The sequence below is a fragment of the Rattus rattus genome, chromosome 2 (assembly GCF_011064425.1).
Source record: "Rattus rattus isolate New Zealand chromosome 2, Rrattus_CSIRO_v1, whole genome shotgun sequence".
Taxonomy (NCBI): domain Eukaryota; kingdom Metazoa; phylum Chordata; class Mammalia; order Rodentia; family Muridae; genus Rattus; species Rattus rattus.
The window spans coordinates 78,761,173-78,777,818 of NC_046155.1; the positions used below are offsets into that span (position 1 = coordinate 78,761,173).

Genomic DNA, 16,646 nt, shown 5'->3' on the forward strand with positions numbered 1-16,646 from the left:
AGGTTGGAGATGTAAAGATGTAGCCCAGTGATAGAGCATTTGCCTATCATGAGTAGGCTCTTTACCTAGTGAGCCATTTCCTTACCCCTCAACTTATAGTGTGTATGTGTATGTGCGTGTATAAATAATCTAGATTTCTTTAGGAACAGTTCCTGTCTATTCTCTATAATTATGAAAGATCTTAGTGTATGAAAGCAGTTCTCTCTTTGTCTATGTTACGGACTGTAAAGCGCTTTTATTTTATAAGTAATCTTAAACGAAATTCAACTTTTTAAATAACTATGCTGGGGATTGAACCCTAGCTGTTAGGCAAGTACTGTAGCACTGCGCTCCAAACATGCAACGTTGCTAACCACTGAGTTATTTGCCTTGGCCTAAGATACTTTAATACCCTGTAGCTATGTTAAATTTAAGCGTCCACTCTTGCTTCTTTTTAGTGTGAGTTTGGGGATCTCATTTCTAAAGTTTTCCCCCAACTCGAGACCACAGGGGAGGCCTCCCTTCAGGTCTTCTTCCTGTTCCCAGCGCTGTTGCTCATGTCTTAGTCAGTCCTGTGGTTTAGATCTTCAGCGTCCCCTGAAGGATCACTCTCCAGGTTGGTACCACTGAGCCGTGGAAACTTTCTCTAAAAGCATGAACACACATACCTTATTTTTATGTCTGTATGTGCTGGTGTGGGTGTGTACATGGGATTGTTAAGTGTTCACGGAGGGCAGAGGAGTTCGTCAGATCCCTTAGAGCTGGAGTTTCAGGTGGTTAGGACCCATCATGGATGTGGGAGCCCAGACTCTGTCTCCTGCAGGGGCAGGGCACTCTCTTTACAGCTGAGCCATCTTTCCAGTCCTAGATATTAGAAACTTTAAAAAGTGGGGCTTCCTGGGAGGTCTGCTGGTCACTGGGGTGTGTCCTCGAAAGAGATTGTGGGATCCTTGTCCTTCACTCTCTCTCTTGAATTTTTCTGTGTATGCATGTATGAATACATGTTCATGTTCATGTGTGTGTGGGCATACATGAATATGTACATGCGTGTATGTTGTTCAGACAGCAAAACTCCACAATTTTTTTAATTCGGTTCCATCTGTATCGGAATCACAGTGGGATTCTTTGTAAAAATTAACAAGTTGATCTGAAATTGATGAAGAAATTCAATGGAGCCAGAATTGACAAAGTAATCTTGTAAAAAAGAAAGTTAGTGGTCGGGGGTACAGCTCCATGGTAGAGAGCTTGATTAGTGTGACAGGGCCAAGAGTCCTATCCCCAGAGTGTGCCCTCCCCACCCTCTCTCTCTCTCTCTCTCCCTTCCTCTCCCTCTCCCTCCTTTTCCCTCTCCCTCCTCCCCCTCCCTTCCCCTCTTCCCCCTCTCCTTCCCTTCTTTCCCCTCTTCCCCCTCTGCCTCTCTCTCTCCTTCTCTCTCCCTCTCTCTTTTTCATACACACAGTAATAAAGTTGGAGGACTTGTACTGCTGGTTACCAAGAGGGCACATTAATTTAGCAGTTTGAGAATGCCATAAAAAATGGCCACACAGATCAAAGGAATGGAGGTGACCGGTCCAAGATCAATCTCACACTTACAGTCAATTTAATTACAATAAGAAAGTCAAAACAATTCAGAGGAAGGAAAGGTGTTGTTGTTTGGATTTTTTTTTTTTTTTTTTTTTTTGTCTTCTAAGACAGGGTTTTTTTGTGTAGCTATGGCTGTCCTGGAATGTCGTCCAGCTATGTAGTTCAGCCTGGCCTCAGAGATCTGTTTGCCTCTGCCTCCCCAGTGCTGGAATTAAAGGCATGAGTCACCACCTTGAAGCTGGAAAGGAGTGGTGGGGGGGTTGTTTTGTTTTGTTTTTTTAAACAAGGAACATTGGGGCAAATACCATCCAAATGCAAAGGAATGAAGGCAGTCCCCGTGACAAACTATGGTTTTTGTTTCCTTTTGTTGTTTGTTCCTCCCATACATTATGTATACACATTAATTCAAGCTGGATCAGAGATGAACACTAATAACTACAAAACGCCCAGAAGAAAACATAGATTTTTACAGTCTTAGGCTCATAAATCTTTATGATGCCAGGCTTCGCAGTAATTCCTTAGCGAGGACACTAAAAAGCACAAGCGACAACAATGAAAAGGGAAAAGGGACAGCATCCAAAGCAGACAGTGGATGCACCGAAGGAAACACTGACCAAGTGAAAGCACTTTATTATGAGAAGAGTATCCACACACCATATTTCTAGCAAGGGGCTACAGACGGAAAGTAAATGAGGAGCTCGTACCACATAACAGACAGGCGCATAGCTCCTAAGTCACACGAGCAAGGACGATGTCAATAGGCTAATGAACATCCAAAGACGCTCAGGATCTCGAGCTAGGATGGGAGGTGTAAAAGTAACAGCGGGCAAAGACAGGAAGCATAAGAGTCATTGTGTGAGCACAGACGAAAGCAACGGTGGGATTTCATTTTACACCACTAGGAAGGCTGTCCTCAAGAAGACGGTTGATAGCAAGTGATGACAAGAATGTAGGTAAAGTGGAATCCTTCTGCCCTACCCACGGGAATGGCAAGGGTGCAAAAAGCCAGACTCTCGTTGGACCTACCAACACTAGGTGTTTCCCTAAGGGACAGGAAAATGCACACTCCAACACTTACACATAAACGTGTATTGCACATTACTTTCTAGCAGTCAGAAGTACAGATAATTCAAACGTCTATCAACTGAGGAATGCAGAGATGAATGTAGGAGCTGCACATCCTGCTCAGTAAGGTTGTGGTAAAAACGAGTAGGCAGCTGGGGCATGCCATCGTCAGGATGAAACTTTGGGATACTTTGCTAAGTGAAAGAAGCTGGACGGGAAGGAGCCCATGTTATTGCTTGATTTCATTTACATGGACCGTCCTGAACAGAGAAATCCAGAGCAACGGGAAACAAATGAACAGCCACCTAAGACTGGGGCAGGAGATTGGAAGATTACGGAGTGATAGTCTCGACAATGTTCTCAAATTCTGTTTATGATTCTGTGAATATCCCCAAGCCTGTGGCATCGCACCCTTTTGAGTGTGTAGATTTTTAGGGTCTGTGGATTGTGTTATAGTTCAATAAAGCTACTGCCGGACATGGCAATCAAACATTGTGCCATCGTTTAGTGGAACGTTGGACTACTCTGCTGTGACCAGAAGTGTTTAATAGAGCCATGTAGGAAAGAAGGCAGGAAGTTTGCTTGAATGGAGGCAGGCATTATGGTCATGCTGGTAGTCTCTGCATCCAAGAACCTAAAGCAGAAGGATTTCAAGTTTCAGGCCTGCCTGAGCTACATGTGAGACCTGTCTCAAAACAAAACCACACGCACATGCTGTCGTTACCGGACCATAGGAAACTGGGTAGCAGAGGGGTGGGAGTGGGTCTGTTTACTGAAGGACGGGGACAGATTGAAGCTTCTCACATGATTTTTACAGATTCTTTTTACTTTGTACGCATGCATGTGGGCACACACGTGTCAGGGTGCACGTGCAGAAATCAGAGGACATTTTTGAGAGACGGGTTCTCTCTTTTTACCCTACAGGTTCCTTAGGCTTGAACTCTGGTCATCAGGACTAGCAGCCAGCACTCTGACTCCCCACTAACCCTCATCAGCTCAAGATTTGTGCTTCTCGGGAGCGGAAAGAACTAGCAGAGGGGCAGGGGGTTGGGCAGGTAGGAGACAGGCCATCTTCTGGAGTAAACCCAAAGAGATGGACAGATAAACAGAAGGAGCTGTTCAGAAACCCATTACTCCATACACAGCAATTTGTTTCTTCTTATTTGTTTCAATAAGAAAGAAAGTGTCAAATGAGAGAGGAGATAGCAGGGCCCTGGGACTGAAAGAGGAAAGTTAGGAGAGTCGGGCAGGGCTGAGACAGAGCCTCAGCTGCAAGCAAGGAAATAGATTGTACAGGGGCCAGCGAGCAAGAGCTGTCCCTGAGCTATCTTCTCCTGAGTCATCTGAGGCAGGCCAGACAGCCCCAAATGCTTTCAGAGTTACTCACTCTGGCCTTGAGCCTTTCACTCTCTGGACACTCTCCTCTAGACTGACTGCCTTTTGGCATCCTTTCTCCCAGAACTGAATGTTCTTCTCTAGTGAGGGCCGCTGCAAATCCACCTCCCTGGTTCTATACCATATGCATTCCTTAGCTCTCTACCCGAGGTGCCTGCAGCACACCTCACGATTTCCTCGCACTAGGACAGCGAAAGATCAACAAAACAAAACAAAACACCAGGAAAATCTGTTAGCCCAGGGGTGGTAGGGGACCCACTAGGAGTTATGCTGAGAAGTTTACCATGATAGCGGGACAACATAGAGAAAAATAGGGTCAGGGATTTGGGATGGGCTCTGGATTCTTATTGGTTTAAGCCAGCCAGCTAGGCAAAGGGAGCAGCCACTCATCCTGGACCTATTTACTGAGCACAGCCACAGTCCCCTGACTGTGAAGGTCCAGGCCAACTGGAGCTCAGAACAGCAAGAGAAAGGAGAACGCAAAGAAACTCTCAGGGCCGTGGCTGCCACCCAACACTGGCATTGTTGCCGGGCCAAGTATCTAGGCACAGAGAGCACAGGGTGCCTGGCAGCAAGGGGCAGGATGGCATGTGAAATGAACACCAAGCACGCCTTTGCCTCAGAGCTGGACTTAGAACATGCTTCAGCTGCTGATCTTCCTGGCTGGTTGCTAAACCTCTCTGAGCTTCCAGTTTCCTCATCTGCAAAATGCAAGATCCTAAAACCCACCCCTGGGGACTGCTATAAGAAATAGAGCCCAGCCTGGCAGGGGTAGCACAGGCCTTTAATCCCAGCACTTGGGAGGCAGAAGCAGGTGGATCTCTGTGAGTTACAGGTCCTCTTGGTCTACAGAGCGAGTTCCAAGACAGTCAAGGCTACACACAGACAAACCCTGTCTTGGAAAAAAAAAAAAAAGAAAGAAAGAAAGAAAGGAAAGAAAGGAAAGGAGAGAGGGGGAGGGAGGAGAGAGAGGGGAGAGGTGGGAGGGATAGTTTTCAGGACTCTCTAGCCCATCTCCAAACATCTGTATGTGTTAGCCCTCCCTCTCAAGCTCCTAGCACAGAGGCACACTGAGGAAAATGGATGCTCCTGGCTACCCTTCTGGTCTTTTCTAGAATCTTTCTTCTTCTCGGAAGCATTAGTCTGTGCCCCGTGGATTTTCTCTACTGTGCATACTTCCTCCTAGGACACATTCGGCACAAACTCTTTACCTGCCCACTTCGCGATGCCTCCCCCACCGCCCCCACCCCACCCCTTGTCTGTGAAGGCAGAAGGAAGCTCTTGCTCACGTATACCCCAGTTCACAGCACATTCCCACCATGTACTCAACAAACAGGTGTTGATGGGATGAGGTTTTAAAGTGAGGGATGTTTAACCCTCGACCCCCAAGCCTCGCTGACTCCTAGGTGGAACAGAAATGCGAATTCTTGACTGGCCCATGGTTTCTCTTAAACTGGCCCCCAAAGACTGAGGTGAGCTCAAGGAAGACAGCACAGATTCTGCAGAGACTGTATGGCTTCTAGTCTTGGTTCTGCGGCTTATCAGCTCTGAAACTTGCCCTTTCTGTGCGTTGGCTTACTCATCTATGGAATGAGTCATACGGTTGCCATGGAGATAAATAGGCGGCTGGCACAGTGCTCCTAACGGCACCTGGAACATAGTAAATACTGTATAGGAACCTCCGCACACTGCTCCTCCTGGCTGCCCCACTGGTTCCTTCTGCTCTACAGCTGGCTATGGTGAGCTAACCCAGTTACGCTCATTACTGCTTCCACTGCTGCAACAAAATATGGGACACAAGCAACTCAAAGGAGGGAGGGTTTATTTTGACTCCCATTTCAGGGATACCAGCCAATGATGTCGGGGAAAGCAAGGTGATTACAGAAGCTGCAGCAGCTTCAATGGTGTGGTGTGGAGGGAAGCTTGGAGCTAGTCACACTGTGGTGGCAGAGAGGAAGCTCAGGCCATAAGTGGGCTAGCCTCCAGAATTTCCATGGCCTCTCCAGAAAGCACCACCAGGACGGCACAAGTGTTCAAATACATAAGACTGGGCAGATTTCAAACCATTGTGGCTGATGGTGCCACAAATGTTACTCAAGCCAATCTGGGGGAGTCCAGACATTTTATCAGTTAAATGGCCTTCAGCCACCATTTACAACCACTAAGACTATGGATATCCATGCCTTATTATTATTGTTGTTGTTTTGTTTTGTTTTGGAGACAGGATTTCTCCTTACAGCCTTGGTTGTCTAACTCTGTTTTTGAGTCAAGGTCTCTCAGTGAACCTGAGAATTTCTAATTTGGCTACTGTGGCTGGTCCAGCCTGCCTCCAGGGGACCCTCACACACATGCAGATGTGTGTGAGATGACAGGTTACACCAGGAGCTTTTAACATGGGTCCTGGGATCCAAACTTATGCCTGACAGCAAGCTCTGTTTCCTGCTGAGCCACCCTCTGAACCTCCTTCCCTTCTCACCTAGATGAACTGCAAGGGCATGGAGGAGCATATGGGTTCTGTGTGAGATCTGGGACGGGCCCAAAGCTGCAGCTCAGGCAAGGTCCAGGTGCTGCTACTGTGCGTTCGTGGACCACACTTCACCCTATGAGACCCTAAACAATGAGAATTTCTCTTTCTCACCAATCTGTGTAAAAAGACAAAGAGAGAAACAAGTTTACCAATAAAGGAGCGAAAGGAGATTAGGAAGAAGAAATGTGGGGCTGGCAAGATGACTCCCAGGGAGCTCTGGTTACTTGAGCTGTAGCCATGGAAAAATGTTGGAAGGAGAGAACCAACTCCCCAAACCTGTCCTCTGACATCTACCCACATACAGTGGCATGCACACACTCATGTGCACACACAAATATCCTATGTGAACCCACGTATAGAATAATAAATTCTAAAACATTTTCTAAAACAATAAAGTTGCCCAGGCATAAGTAGTTCTCTTCCACTGTTTCAACATTTTAAATGATCAGGACTGAGGACTCAGCGACTCTCACCGCCTTGGAATGAATGCTTACGCTTCAGCCCTCAAGCTCATGACTAGGGCAAAAGGAAGAGATGGGTAAAGGCAAGAACGGGTTCTGAGTGCGGCCAGTTAATACAACAGTACACACTATGCCCAGATGTTTGAAACAAAGCCTGTTCACATTCTAGTACCCAAAGGACAAGAGAATGTTTAACATGGCTCAGTTTGCCTCAAACACAATGACAAAGAATGAGAGAAACGGACACCAGGCAAGCAACTGAAGTTAGGTGCAGCCCGTGCTCATTTCTAGAATCACACACATACCACCTGTCACCCTCGAGATGACGGGGTCACTATGACAGCATCTCCCCGCCTCTAACGCTCAGGCTTGCACACTGGCACACTGGAGTGGGAGCAGATTACTTGAGTGCTGGTCCCAGGATGAACCCTCATTTGTGGCTCCTAATCTTTAAACTAAATAAACACCTTCGTCACAAATTCATCTCAAACCTTGGTTCAGGAGCCTAGTACAGTTCTTCCCTCCCCAGCCATCAGCTGCCAGGGGAAGGCACTCTGTTTTCCTTTTGGTTGGCACTGCTAAAAACTTGGAAAAGAACTGCTTGATTCAAAGGTCAAGGGGCGGAGCCTATGACAGAGCCTGAGCCAGCCAGTGCACTCTTTCTCCCTAACAACCAGTGATTGGCTCAGGTTTAGGACATGACCAAAGGAGCCTTCAGTTCAGTCATCAGAGACTGAGACAGGCAGATCTCTGAGTTCCAGGCCTGGCTGGGTAACATGGGAGATTCCATTTAAGAAAGAAAGAGAGAGGGGAGAGGGGGGGGGAGGGGGGGGGGGGAGGGGGGGAGAAGGGGGGGGAGGGAGAGGGAGGGGGAGGGGGAAGGGGAGAGAGGGAGAGGGAGGGGGAGGGAGGGAGAGGAGGAGAGGGAGAGGGAGAGGGAGGGAGGGAAGAAGGGAGGGAGGAAAGGGTCTTAGTGAGCAGCCCTGGTTAACCCAGAACTTGTTTGTTGCCCAGGCTGGACTTGAACTTGTGGTGAACCTCCTGCCTTTGCCTCTGCCTCCCAGGTGCTGGGGTTGCAGGTGGGTGACACTGTATTTGGCTGTTCAATCATTTCCACTCACTGCCCTGCCAACAAAACCTCTTCTGGTGAGAACATGCGGAGTGTGGCTTTACTTCCAGGATGCAGGAAGGAACACATCCACCAGGAACTCAGAATTGACATCATCTCAAGAAATGATGATGCCAGGTGGTGGCTGCCTGTGATTATCTTTTCAGACGATCATTACTTTGTGTAAGCTGTGGTTGGCAATGCTGCCCATTCGCCACGGGGTTAAGTAAAGATTTGGCTCAAATCTGAGACCAAATTAAGATTTCTGACGAATAGTTTAATACAATGTCTGCCATATAACTATGCTAAATATTAGTTTTTCCCCAGGGTTCTCCCTCAAACCAGTCTCTAGTATGGTGTCAAGTATCTAGGGCTGACTGCTTCTTAAACAAAGAGTTTTTAACTTCAGTAGTATTACATAACATTTATGGGTTTTTTTAAAAGGTGCATTGGGTACATAGACTATGGTACAACATGGATCCTAAAGAAAAAGGAAATGTGTAGGAAAATATATGAAAGGATGCACACAAAATTCACTGACCTGGGCCAAGAAGAGAAGGCCAGGGATGGTGGTGGTAATTAAAAGAGACTTTAGTCTGAGCACGGTGATATATACCTTTAATCCCAGTACATGGGAGGCAAGCACAGGCAGATTTCTATAAATTTAATGCCAGCTTGGTCTATGTATCAAGGGCTACAAAGAGAGACTCTGCCTCAAACAAACAAACAGACAAACCAAACAAAAAATCCAAAACACTTTAGCCTGTTATATCTTAAGTTTTAAGCTTTTAAATGAGAATATATATACATATATATGTGTGTGTATATATGTTACATACACAATTAAAATAAGTTTTTATTTTCATTATCACATTTTATTTGTGTGTATGTGTATACACATGTGTACCAACTCTAAAACACTTAAAAATTTATTTTATTTAGCATTTTAAAAACAAGCTATCATGTAATTTAAAAAACAAAGAATGTGCCTGTCTGCTTTACCCCTGAGGGAGTTGGGAAGGCAGTGAGGGGGTGGAAGCTGGTCCTCAGGCATGCGCTCCTCACTGCATGGCATTCTTCAGCCTCCCTTCCCTTGTGACTCTTGGGACTCGACCATGGGTTTCCACAGCTACATGGTTTCTTTTGCATAGGAAAAGTTCATATTCTTCAATCTGGTTGACTAATAGCTTAAAGTAGCTCAAATTTTCTTTTTCCTAAGTCTGTTATAGGTCTATTCTAGTCTATTCACTAGGGTGTTTTTGTTTTGTTTTGTCCACTTGATAATGATGGAGTCATCTGGAAAGAGAGAGCCTTAGATTGGCCACTAGGCAAATCTGTATGGTTACTTCCTTAATCGATGAGTGATATAGAAAGTTCGGCCTGCTGTCGGCAGTGCCATCCCTGGGCAGGTGGTCCACGGATATATAGGAAAACGGTTTGAGAACGCTATGTAGAGCAAGCCAGTGAGCATTGTTCTTTCATGGTTTCTGCTTCAGTTCCTGCCTTGGGGTCCTCGCCCTGACTACCCTTCATGATGGACTGTTTTTTTCTCCTCAAGTCATTTTTTTTTTGGTCAGTTTTATCATAGCAGTAGGAAACCAAACTAAAACACTAGGTCTCCAACAAACTTCACATAATCCTTCCTTAGAAACTTTAACTTCGAAATAAACAAACAAACAAACAAACAAGCTGGGAGCTAAGGTAGGCCAGGGAGTGGATGCTACCCAGAAAGAATAGCAATAAGACAAGCTGGGTCTTGCAGGAAGTCTTAACCCTCTTCACCCTCCTAAACCCTTTCTCTCTTTTCTCATGTTGGAAAGACATCACTCACCTAAGTGAAACGCATTGGGCTTGGAGCTTTGTATGGTCAAAACAAAGCAAGGAGGTTGCTGACATAGCTTAGCTGGTAGAATGCTTGCCTAGCATGAACAAAGGCCTGGGCTTGATCTCCTGCACTGTACAAAAACCAGTGTGCTGCCCCACACATTTCTCATCCCAGACATGCTCCTGTCTCCACCTCCTATCTTACAGAAGTGCTGGTATAGATGTTTGCTAGCATGTCTGGCTTTTTGTGGGTTCTGAGGATCTGGACTCAAGCTCTCACACATATGCAGCAAATACTTTACTCACAGAGCCAGCCCCTACCTTACTTATTATTAAGAAGAGGTGTTGCTTTGGTGGTCAAGTTAGTCTTGAACTCTTCGCTCAAGTGATCCTTCTGCCTTAGATGCACACCACCTTGCTGGTCCCAGCAATGTGCACATTTTGTCTTCCAGCTTTGGATGGCCCTCCCATCATCTGCCCTGACAACATCTACAGCACACATCCACCCACAGTGTTGTCCTGACTTTCATCCTGAAGCCTTTCCACCTGAGAGCTTTTCGAAGTACTGTGTCCCATGCTGTCACTTAGAAAGAACATTTGCCATCTCTTAAAACTCGCTCAGATGCCTGCCTGTTCCCTATTCAGGCTCTACTCCCATGTTACATGTTTGCACCGCTTAAGATGTTCCCGGGCACTTTAAAGGCCAGAAAACATACTGCCACCTGGATTAGGTGCCAATGGGAATCCTGATCTGCATCAGTTGGTAACGCGTCTCATTTGTCCGGTGGCTCAGCTCTCCGTAGACGACTTTCTGAAGTTCACAGACAGAAAGCAGCTGTAGTAGAATGCTGACCTCATACTCTTATGAACAGTGTCCAAGAACATGGGACTAAAGTTTGTCCTTTCCATACTGAGGATGGAATGCTAGGCAAATGTCCTACCACCGAGCTACATACCTACTCCTCAAGGCCAGCAAACCTTGAGGCTCTCTTCAAGGCTTATCATAAGACCTTGTCTGGCTTCCCTCTGGACCTTGTTGGGCTGAGTTTATTCATTGCACATCTGTATGTGTGACTTGGGTAAGTTGACAAAAGCAACTCACAATTCCAGGACAGAGTACATGGTGTCGGTGAAGTCATGGAGACGGGTGCTTGAGGCCATGGGTCACATTGCATTCAGAGTGGGAAGCAGGAGGAGGTGGATGCTGGTGTTCAACTTCTCCTCTCATTTCCATTCAGTCTGGACCTGAATGAACGTGAGTGGGATGGTGCCACACAAGGGGCAGGTCCTCCCATCTCAGCTGGCCCCTCACAGACATCTCCACAGGTGCACCTTTTAGGTAACTAGTTGAAGGGTTAGTCCAATCACTATCACAATACGCTTAACCCACCTTTGTCTCAAGAATTGAATACTCTGTTGAAGTATGGTTGTCCAAGGTCTGGCTCTCTCTTTCTCCTCTCCTCTCCTCTCCTCTCCTCTCCTCTCCTCTCCTCTCCTCTCCTCCCCTCCCTTTCTTCCCTTCCTTTCTGTTTTTGTCTCTGTCTTTCTTTTGTTTTTTTCCAGACATGGTTTCTCTATGCAGCCCTGAATGTTCTGGAACTCACTTTGTAAACCAAGCTGACTCAGAGATCTGTCTGCCTCTGCCGCTCAAGTGCTGGGATTAAAGAGGTGCATGGCTATGGTCCGGATTTCTAAATTGGTTACTGACACAGACAATGAACTATTGTTGGGTTTGTGTCAGGTTCCAAAGTCCCTGCTTCCCTGTTGCTGAAGACCAATGGTGAAAAGGAGGTAGAAAAGGTATTGAAGAAACAGCAGCATGTCCCTCACACTTTCTTCCTCAAATTGTTATTTGGAACAGTGTTATTGTTATTTCAAGTATATGTAAATGAACGTATGACAAAGGTTCTATCAGATAGGAGAGAAAAAAGATCTACTCAAGAAAGCTGGAGAGTCGATGACAGCGTGGCTTCTTAGTGTACTGTAACTGGAGCATGAGGTAATAACCTAGAGAGTCTTTCCTGAACTTACTAAAATGGTCACAGTCAAATGGTAAAAGAACGAGTTTGACTGCCACATCTTTTTTTGTGTGTGTGTGACAGGATCTCACACTGTAGCGTAGGCTGGACTGGGACTCATCACCTACATAAGCCAGCATCAAACTCTCAGTAATCCTCCTGCCTCAGCCTCTGAAATGTTGAGATAACAGGCAAAAACCACCACATGGCATGGGCCAACAGGCCCGCGTTGACGCCATCTTTCATTTATTCTAATAATGCCAACCATATTCTTGGAGGTAGAGGTAAGATGGTAAATTGAGGCACAGGTGACCTCTTACATCAAGCAGGGTAGTGCAGGCACTAAACAGATAATTAGGGCTGGCGTACATCTCAGTGAGAGAGATGGCATGCATGGGACTCAAGCCAGATCTCTGAAAATGAAGCTCAACGCAAGCCCCTCCTCAGCAGCACTAACCAAAACCCCCAAATAATGACAAGGTAACCAAGGGGACCAGAAGGGTGGCTCACATGGTAATGTGTTTGCTATGCAAGCATGAGGGCCTGAGTTTGATTCCCAGAAGCCATATAAAAAATGCTGGCTGGCGTGACCCACAGCTGTAATCTCAGGCTGGGAAGGTGGAGACAGGCAGATTCCAGCCTGACCTAATTGGTGAGCCCAGACTAAGAAGACTCTCGAAGGAGGTAGATCGAGTTCCTGAAAATGACACCCAAGGTTGTCTACTGGCCTCCACACATACGTGCATGTGTGGGCATACCTCCCCAACACACACACACGCACACACACACACACACACACACACACACACACACACACACACATTAAAATATTTCCTGAGGCAGTGGAAGCCCACAGCACAGTTGAAAGCACCACAGTAGGACAGGAGGCGAAGTTTACTTAGCTTTTGTTTGTTTGTTTAGAGACAGGATTTCTTTGTGTAGTCCTGGCTGTCCTGGAACTCACTCTGTAGACCAGGCTGTCCTCAAACTTAGAGATCCACCTGCCTCTGCCTCCTGAGTGCTTGAATTAAAGGCTTGCCCCACCACCACCCAGGATCCCAAGGTAAGAAGGCAACCTCTGGCAGACAAGATAAGTAGCTTGCTACAAGGCACACAACTAGGGTGTTGGTGTGGGGACATCCTCTTGGAGACAGCGAGGAGGAATGGAATGAGGAATAGTCGGAAGGCGAACTGAGAGGGGGATAATGACTGGACTGTAAAATATAAAAAGCTAAATTATAATAATAACAAGAACAACAACACAGAGGTGGTCCATGGAAAACTAAGAACTGAGCCTACTCATGGCAAAACGAAGACTTAGTCACAGTGGTGTATGTCACCCTTCCCATAAGAATCCCATTGTTGTCCCCATTTTATAGATGAGAAGACGCAGGCTCAGGGCAGAATTTGTTTAAGGTTACTGAGTCTAGGAGCCAAATCAGAATGTGGGTAGATCTAAGTGGCTTTGCTGTTCACTACAGTCCCACACCACCTCTGCAGGGGCCCGTGTCAAGGCCTCAACCATTCTGCAGTGTCTAGCCATTTACCCATGTCTCTCCGTTCACTAAGGCTACAAGCTGCTTACGAGAAAAGACCAGGCTATTCGGCTCTGTTTCTCTGGCCCCAGAACAGTTTTGGCGTTTAATCCACTATGCAAATGTTTGCTGAATGAACTAAATAACCGATAACTGGAGGAAGGATTGCTAGGGAAGTTTCCAGACCCAGGATATGGCCTCAGAGATTGTGCCTGAATCCGTCCTCAGCCTCAGTAACAAAGCCCTCCAAAAGGAAGAAAGAAAGAAAATGGGGCGTAGCAAGGATTCCAGACTGGATTCCATGACGTCACCCGAAGTTGGATGTCTGCACTCGTAAACAAAGGCTCTTGTGACATGGCCCCTGGCCAGGCTAGCCACTCAGCTCTTGTGGGGGAGGTGGTTGAAGAGAGCAGCCCCCATGTTGGCCTCTACCCTGTATTCAGCCTCTGGATTTAGCAGGTAACTCCTCCAAGGGAAAACCAGGACAGGAAATCATGTTGCCATGGAGACCAGAGAGGCCTTTCCAGACAGAGGGGAAAATAAACACACTGCGCTTGGACTTAACCCCCACCAAGCCACGGTGGCCTCATCTCCTAGCCAGTGAGGCCCCGGTTTTCTCTAGAAACTTCTAGTGGCCTCTCCTCCAAGTACTCTCAACATCAAGGGCTGAGTGAATGGGTTACTTGACCTAAGCAGTGTCCCTGGGGGAACATAAGCCTGGGGAAAGAGGAGGAAGCCATTTTGTACTTCACCTTCAAGCCTCCTCAGACTCTCAGAGCTGGCAACTAGACTCTGACAATGACTAAACATTTATGTTGTGTCTGTTGTATGCCAGGTTCTACCTGCTTTAGATTTATCGAACTCATTCAGTTGTCATGGCAATCATTACTTTGATACTTTTCCTAGCCAGGAAACAGACACCCAGAGACTGCGAGGCTCTCCCAAGGTCATCTGAAAGTTGGGCGTGGCACCAGAATTAAGGATACTTTGCAGTGTTAGGACTACAGATTTATTGTATAGTGTGACCCCTATTGTTTGATGAGTCACTACCTTGAATGATTGTTATGGGGTTAAATTCAATGTGCAGTTATTGAGCACCTACTGTATAATAGGCACTGTATTGAGCATGGAAAGAATAGCAAGAAATAGAGAAAGATGATACCGGGGCACAAAGCTTCCAGGACAGAAGGAAGGGATCTTTCCTTTTAGTCCCAAGGTGGGAACAGGTTGACTCATTGGGAGAAGTGAAGAGAAGCCAGAGGAGCTGAGGAAACAAAGGGAACAAGGGAGATTAATTTCTAATTGAGGGCTGGAGAGATGGCTCAGTGGTTAAGAGCACTGACTGCTCTTCCCGAGGTTCTGAGTTCAATTCCCAGCAACCACATGGTGGCTCACAACCATTTGTAACGGTTCTGATGCCCTCTTCTGGTGTGTCTGAAGAAAGCAACAGTGTACTCACATACATAAAATAAATATATAAATAAATAAACCTTTAAAAAATTTTTTTCTTTTTTTTTTTTTTTGGAGATGGGGACTGAACCCAGGGCCTTGTGCTTGCTAGGCAAGCACTCTCCCACTGAGCTAAGTCCCCAACCCCCTTTAAAAAATTTTTAATTGAAGAAGTGGGGTTTGTTCCCATATCAGACTCAGACTGAGCACTGAAGAATCCTGCGCTCTGCCAGGATGCCTGCCATGGACCAGGGGCAAGGCCTTTCAGGCTGAATGCTGAAAGGTGCCCACCGGGGTGTCTGTCTTTTTAAATGTATTATTTTTAGGTTGACATATAAAGCAGTGGGTCTCCTTGTGGCATCTTCATCCATAAGCGTTGTTCTCTGTCCTCATCTGTTCCCCACCCCCACCTCCCTCTCCTGTGCTCCCTCACTGCCAGCCACCACTGTCTTTCTTCTTTGGAGAACTTTCTCAGTTAAACCCCTATTGCATGCTTTCCTAGTACTCGCATGTTTTAGTTTGCTTCCTACTGCTATGGTGGAACACTCCGACCAAAAGGTACTTGGGGAGGAAAGGGTTTACTTGCTTTACACATCCTGATCACAGTCCAACGCAGGAACCTGGAGGCAGGAGCTGAAGCAGAGGCCATGGAGGGGTGCTGCTTCCTGGCTTGTCCCCCAGGGTTTGCTGAGCCTGCTTTCTTATGCAACTCAGGACCACCTGCCCAGGGCTGGCAGGTGCTGCCTGGGGTGAGCTGGAGTCGTACCCCCATCCATCATTAATCAAGAAAATGTACCACAGGTTTGCCTACAGCCCACTCTGATGGGAGCATGTTCTCAATAGAAGGTCCCTCTCCCTAGATGCCTCTAGGTTGTGTCAGGCTGACACAACCAAACCAGCACGGTGTATCCCACTACTCTCTCCAGGACCAACTTCCCTAAAGATCTCTTCCTGCAAAGCCAAACAGACGTATATGATTTCAAATCCAAGACCCACACACCAGAGATGTGGTTCTTCTTTCACTGTTAAGTTTATTTCACCTAATGAGCTCCGGTCCCACTCATTGTCCCGCAAATGCATGCTTTCTCTCTTCTTTATGGCTGAATAAAGCTCCACTTTGCAAATACACCACATTTTCTTTATCCACGTATCTGATGACAGACACCTAAGCTGGTTCCATTTCCTGGTGGTTGTGGATAATGGCCCAAGAGGTTTCAGCGGATAGGTGAAGAACAAGTGACTCTCACACTGAACTTTACCTGAGCTGCTACCTCACTTGGCATAAAGGCTGCAGGTGGGTGGGGCCAGGAAATTCCACCACTTGATAGTGTTTGAGCTGGACACACAGACTCCTTGACCTCTGCTGTGCAGCAGTTTCCTCTATGATTAAAACCTTCCATCTAAGGGGGAAGCTCTCCTTAAGACGCGGGATGTTGTTAGAAGGCGGTGAAACAACAGGATGCTGTAAGGAGGTGGTTCTCAAAACCTTCCTGACACTACGGCCCTTTAATACAGTTCTGCATGTGGTGGTGGATCCCCAACCGTGAAATTATTTTCATTGCTGTCTCATAACTGTAATCACATATGGAAGCAAGACATAACTTTGCTACTGTTACAGATCATAATGTAAATATCTGATAGGCAGGCTATCTGAAATGCGACCTGTGAAACCCCTGTGAAAGGGATATTGACCCACAGTTT

The 16,646-nt window shown here is 46.6% G+C and overlaps 1 protein-coding gene across 4 annotated transcripts in view; it reads right to left on the minus strand.

Annotated features, from left to right (window-relative positions):
• The window catches only part of Tnrc6a (trinucleotide repeat containing adaptor 6A), a 152,595-nt gene that overhangs the window by 79,646 nt on the left and 56,303 nt on the right, over positions 1-16,646 (minus strand). The window lies entirely within an intron of this gene.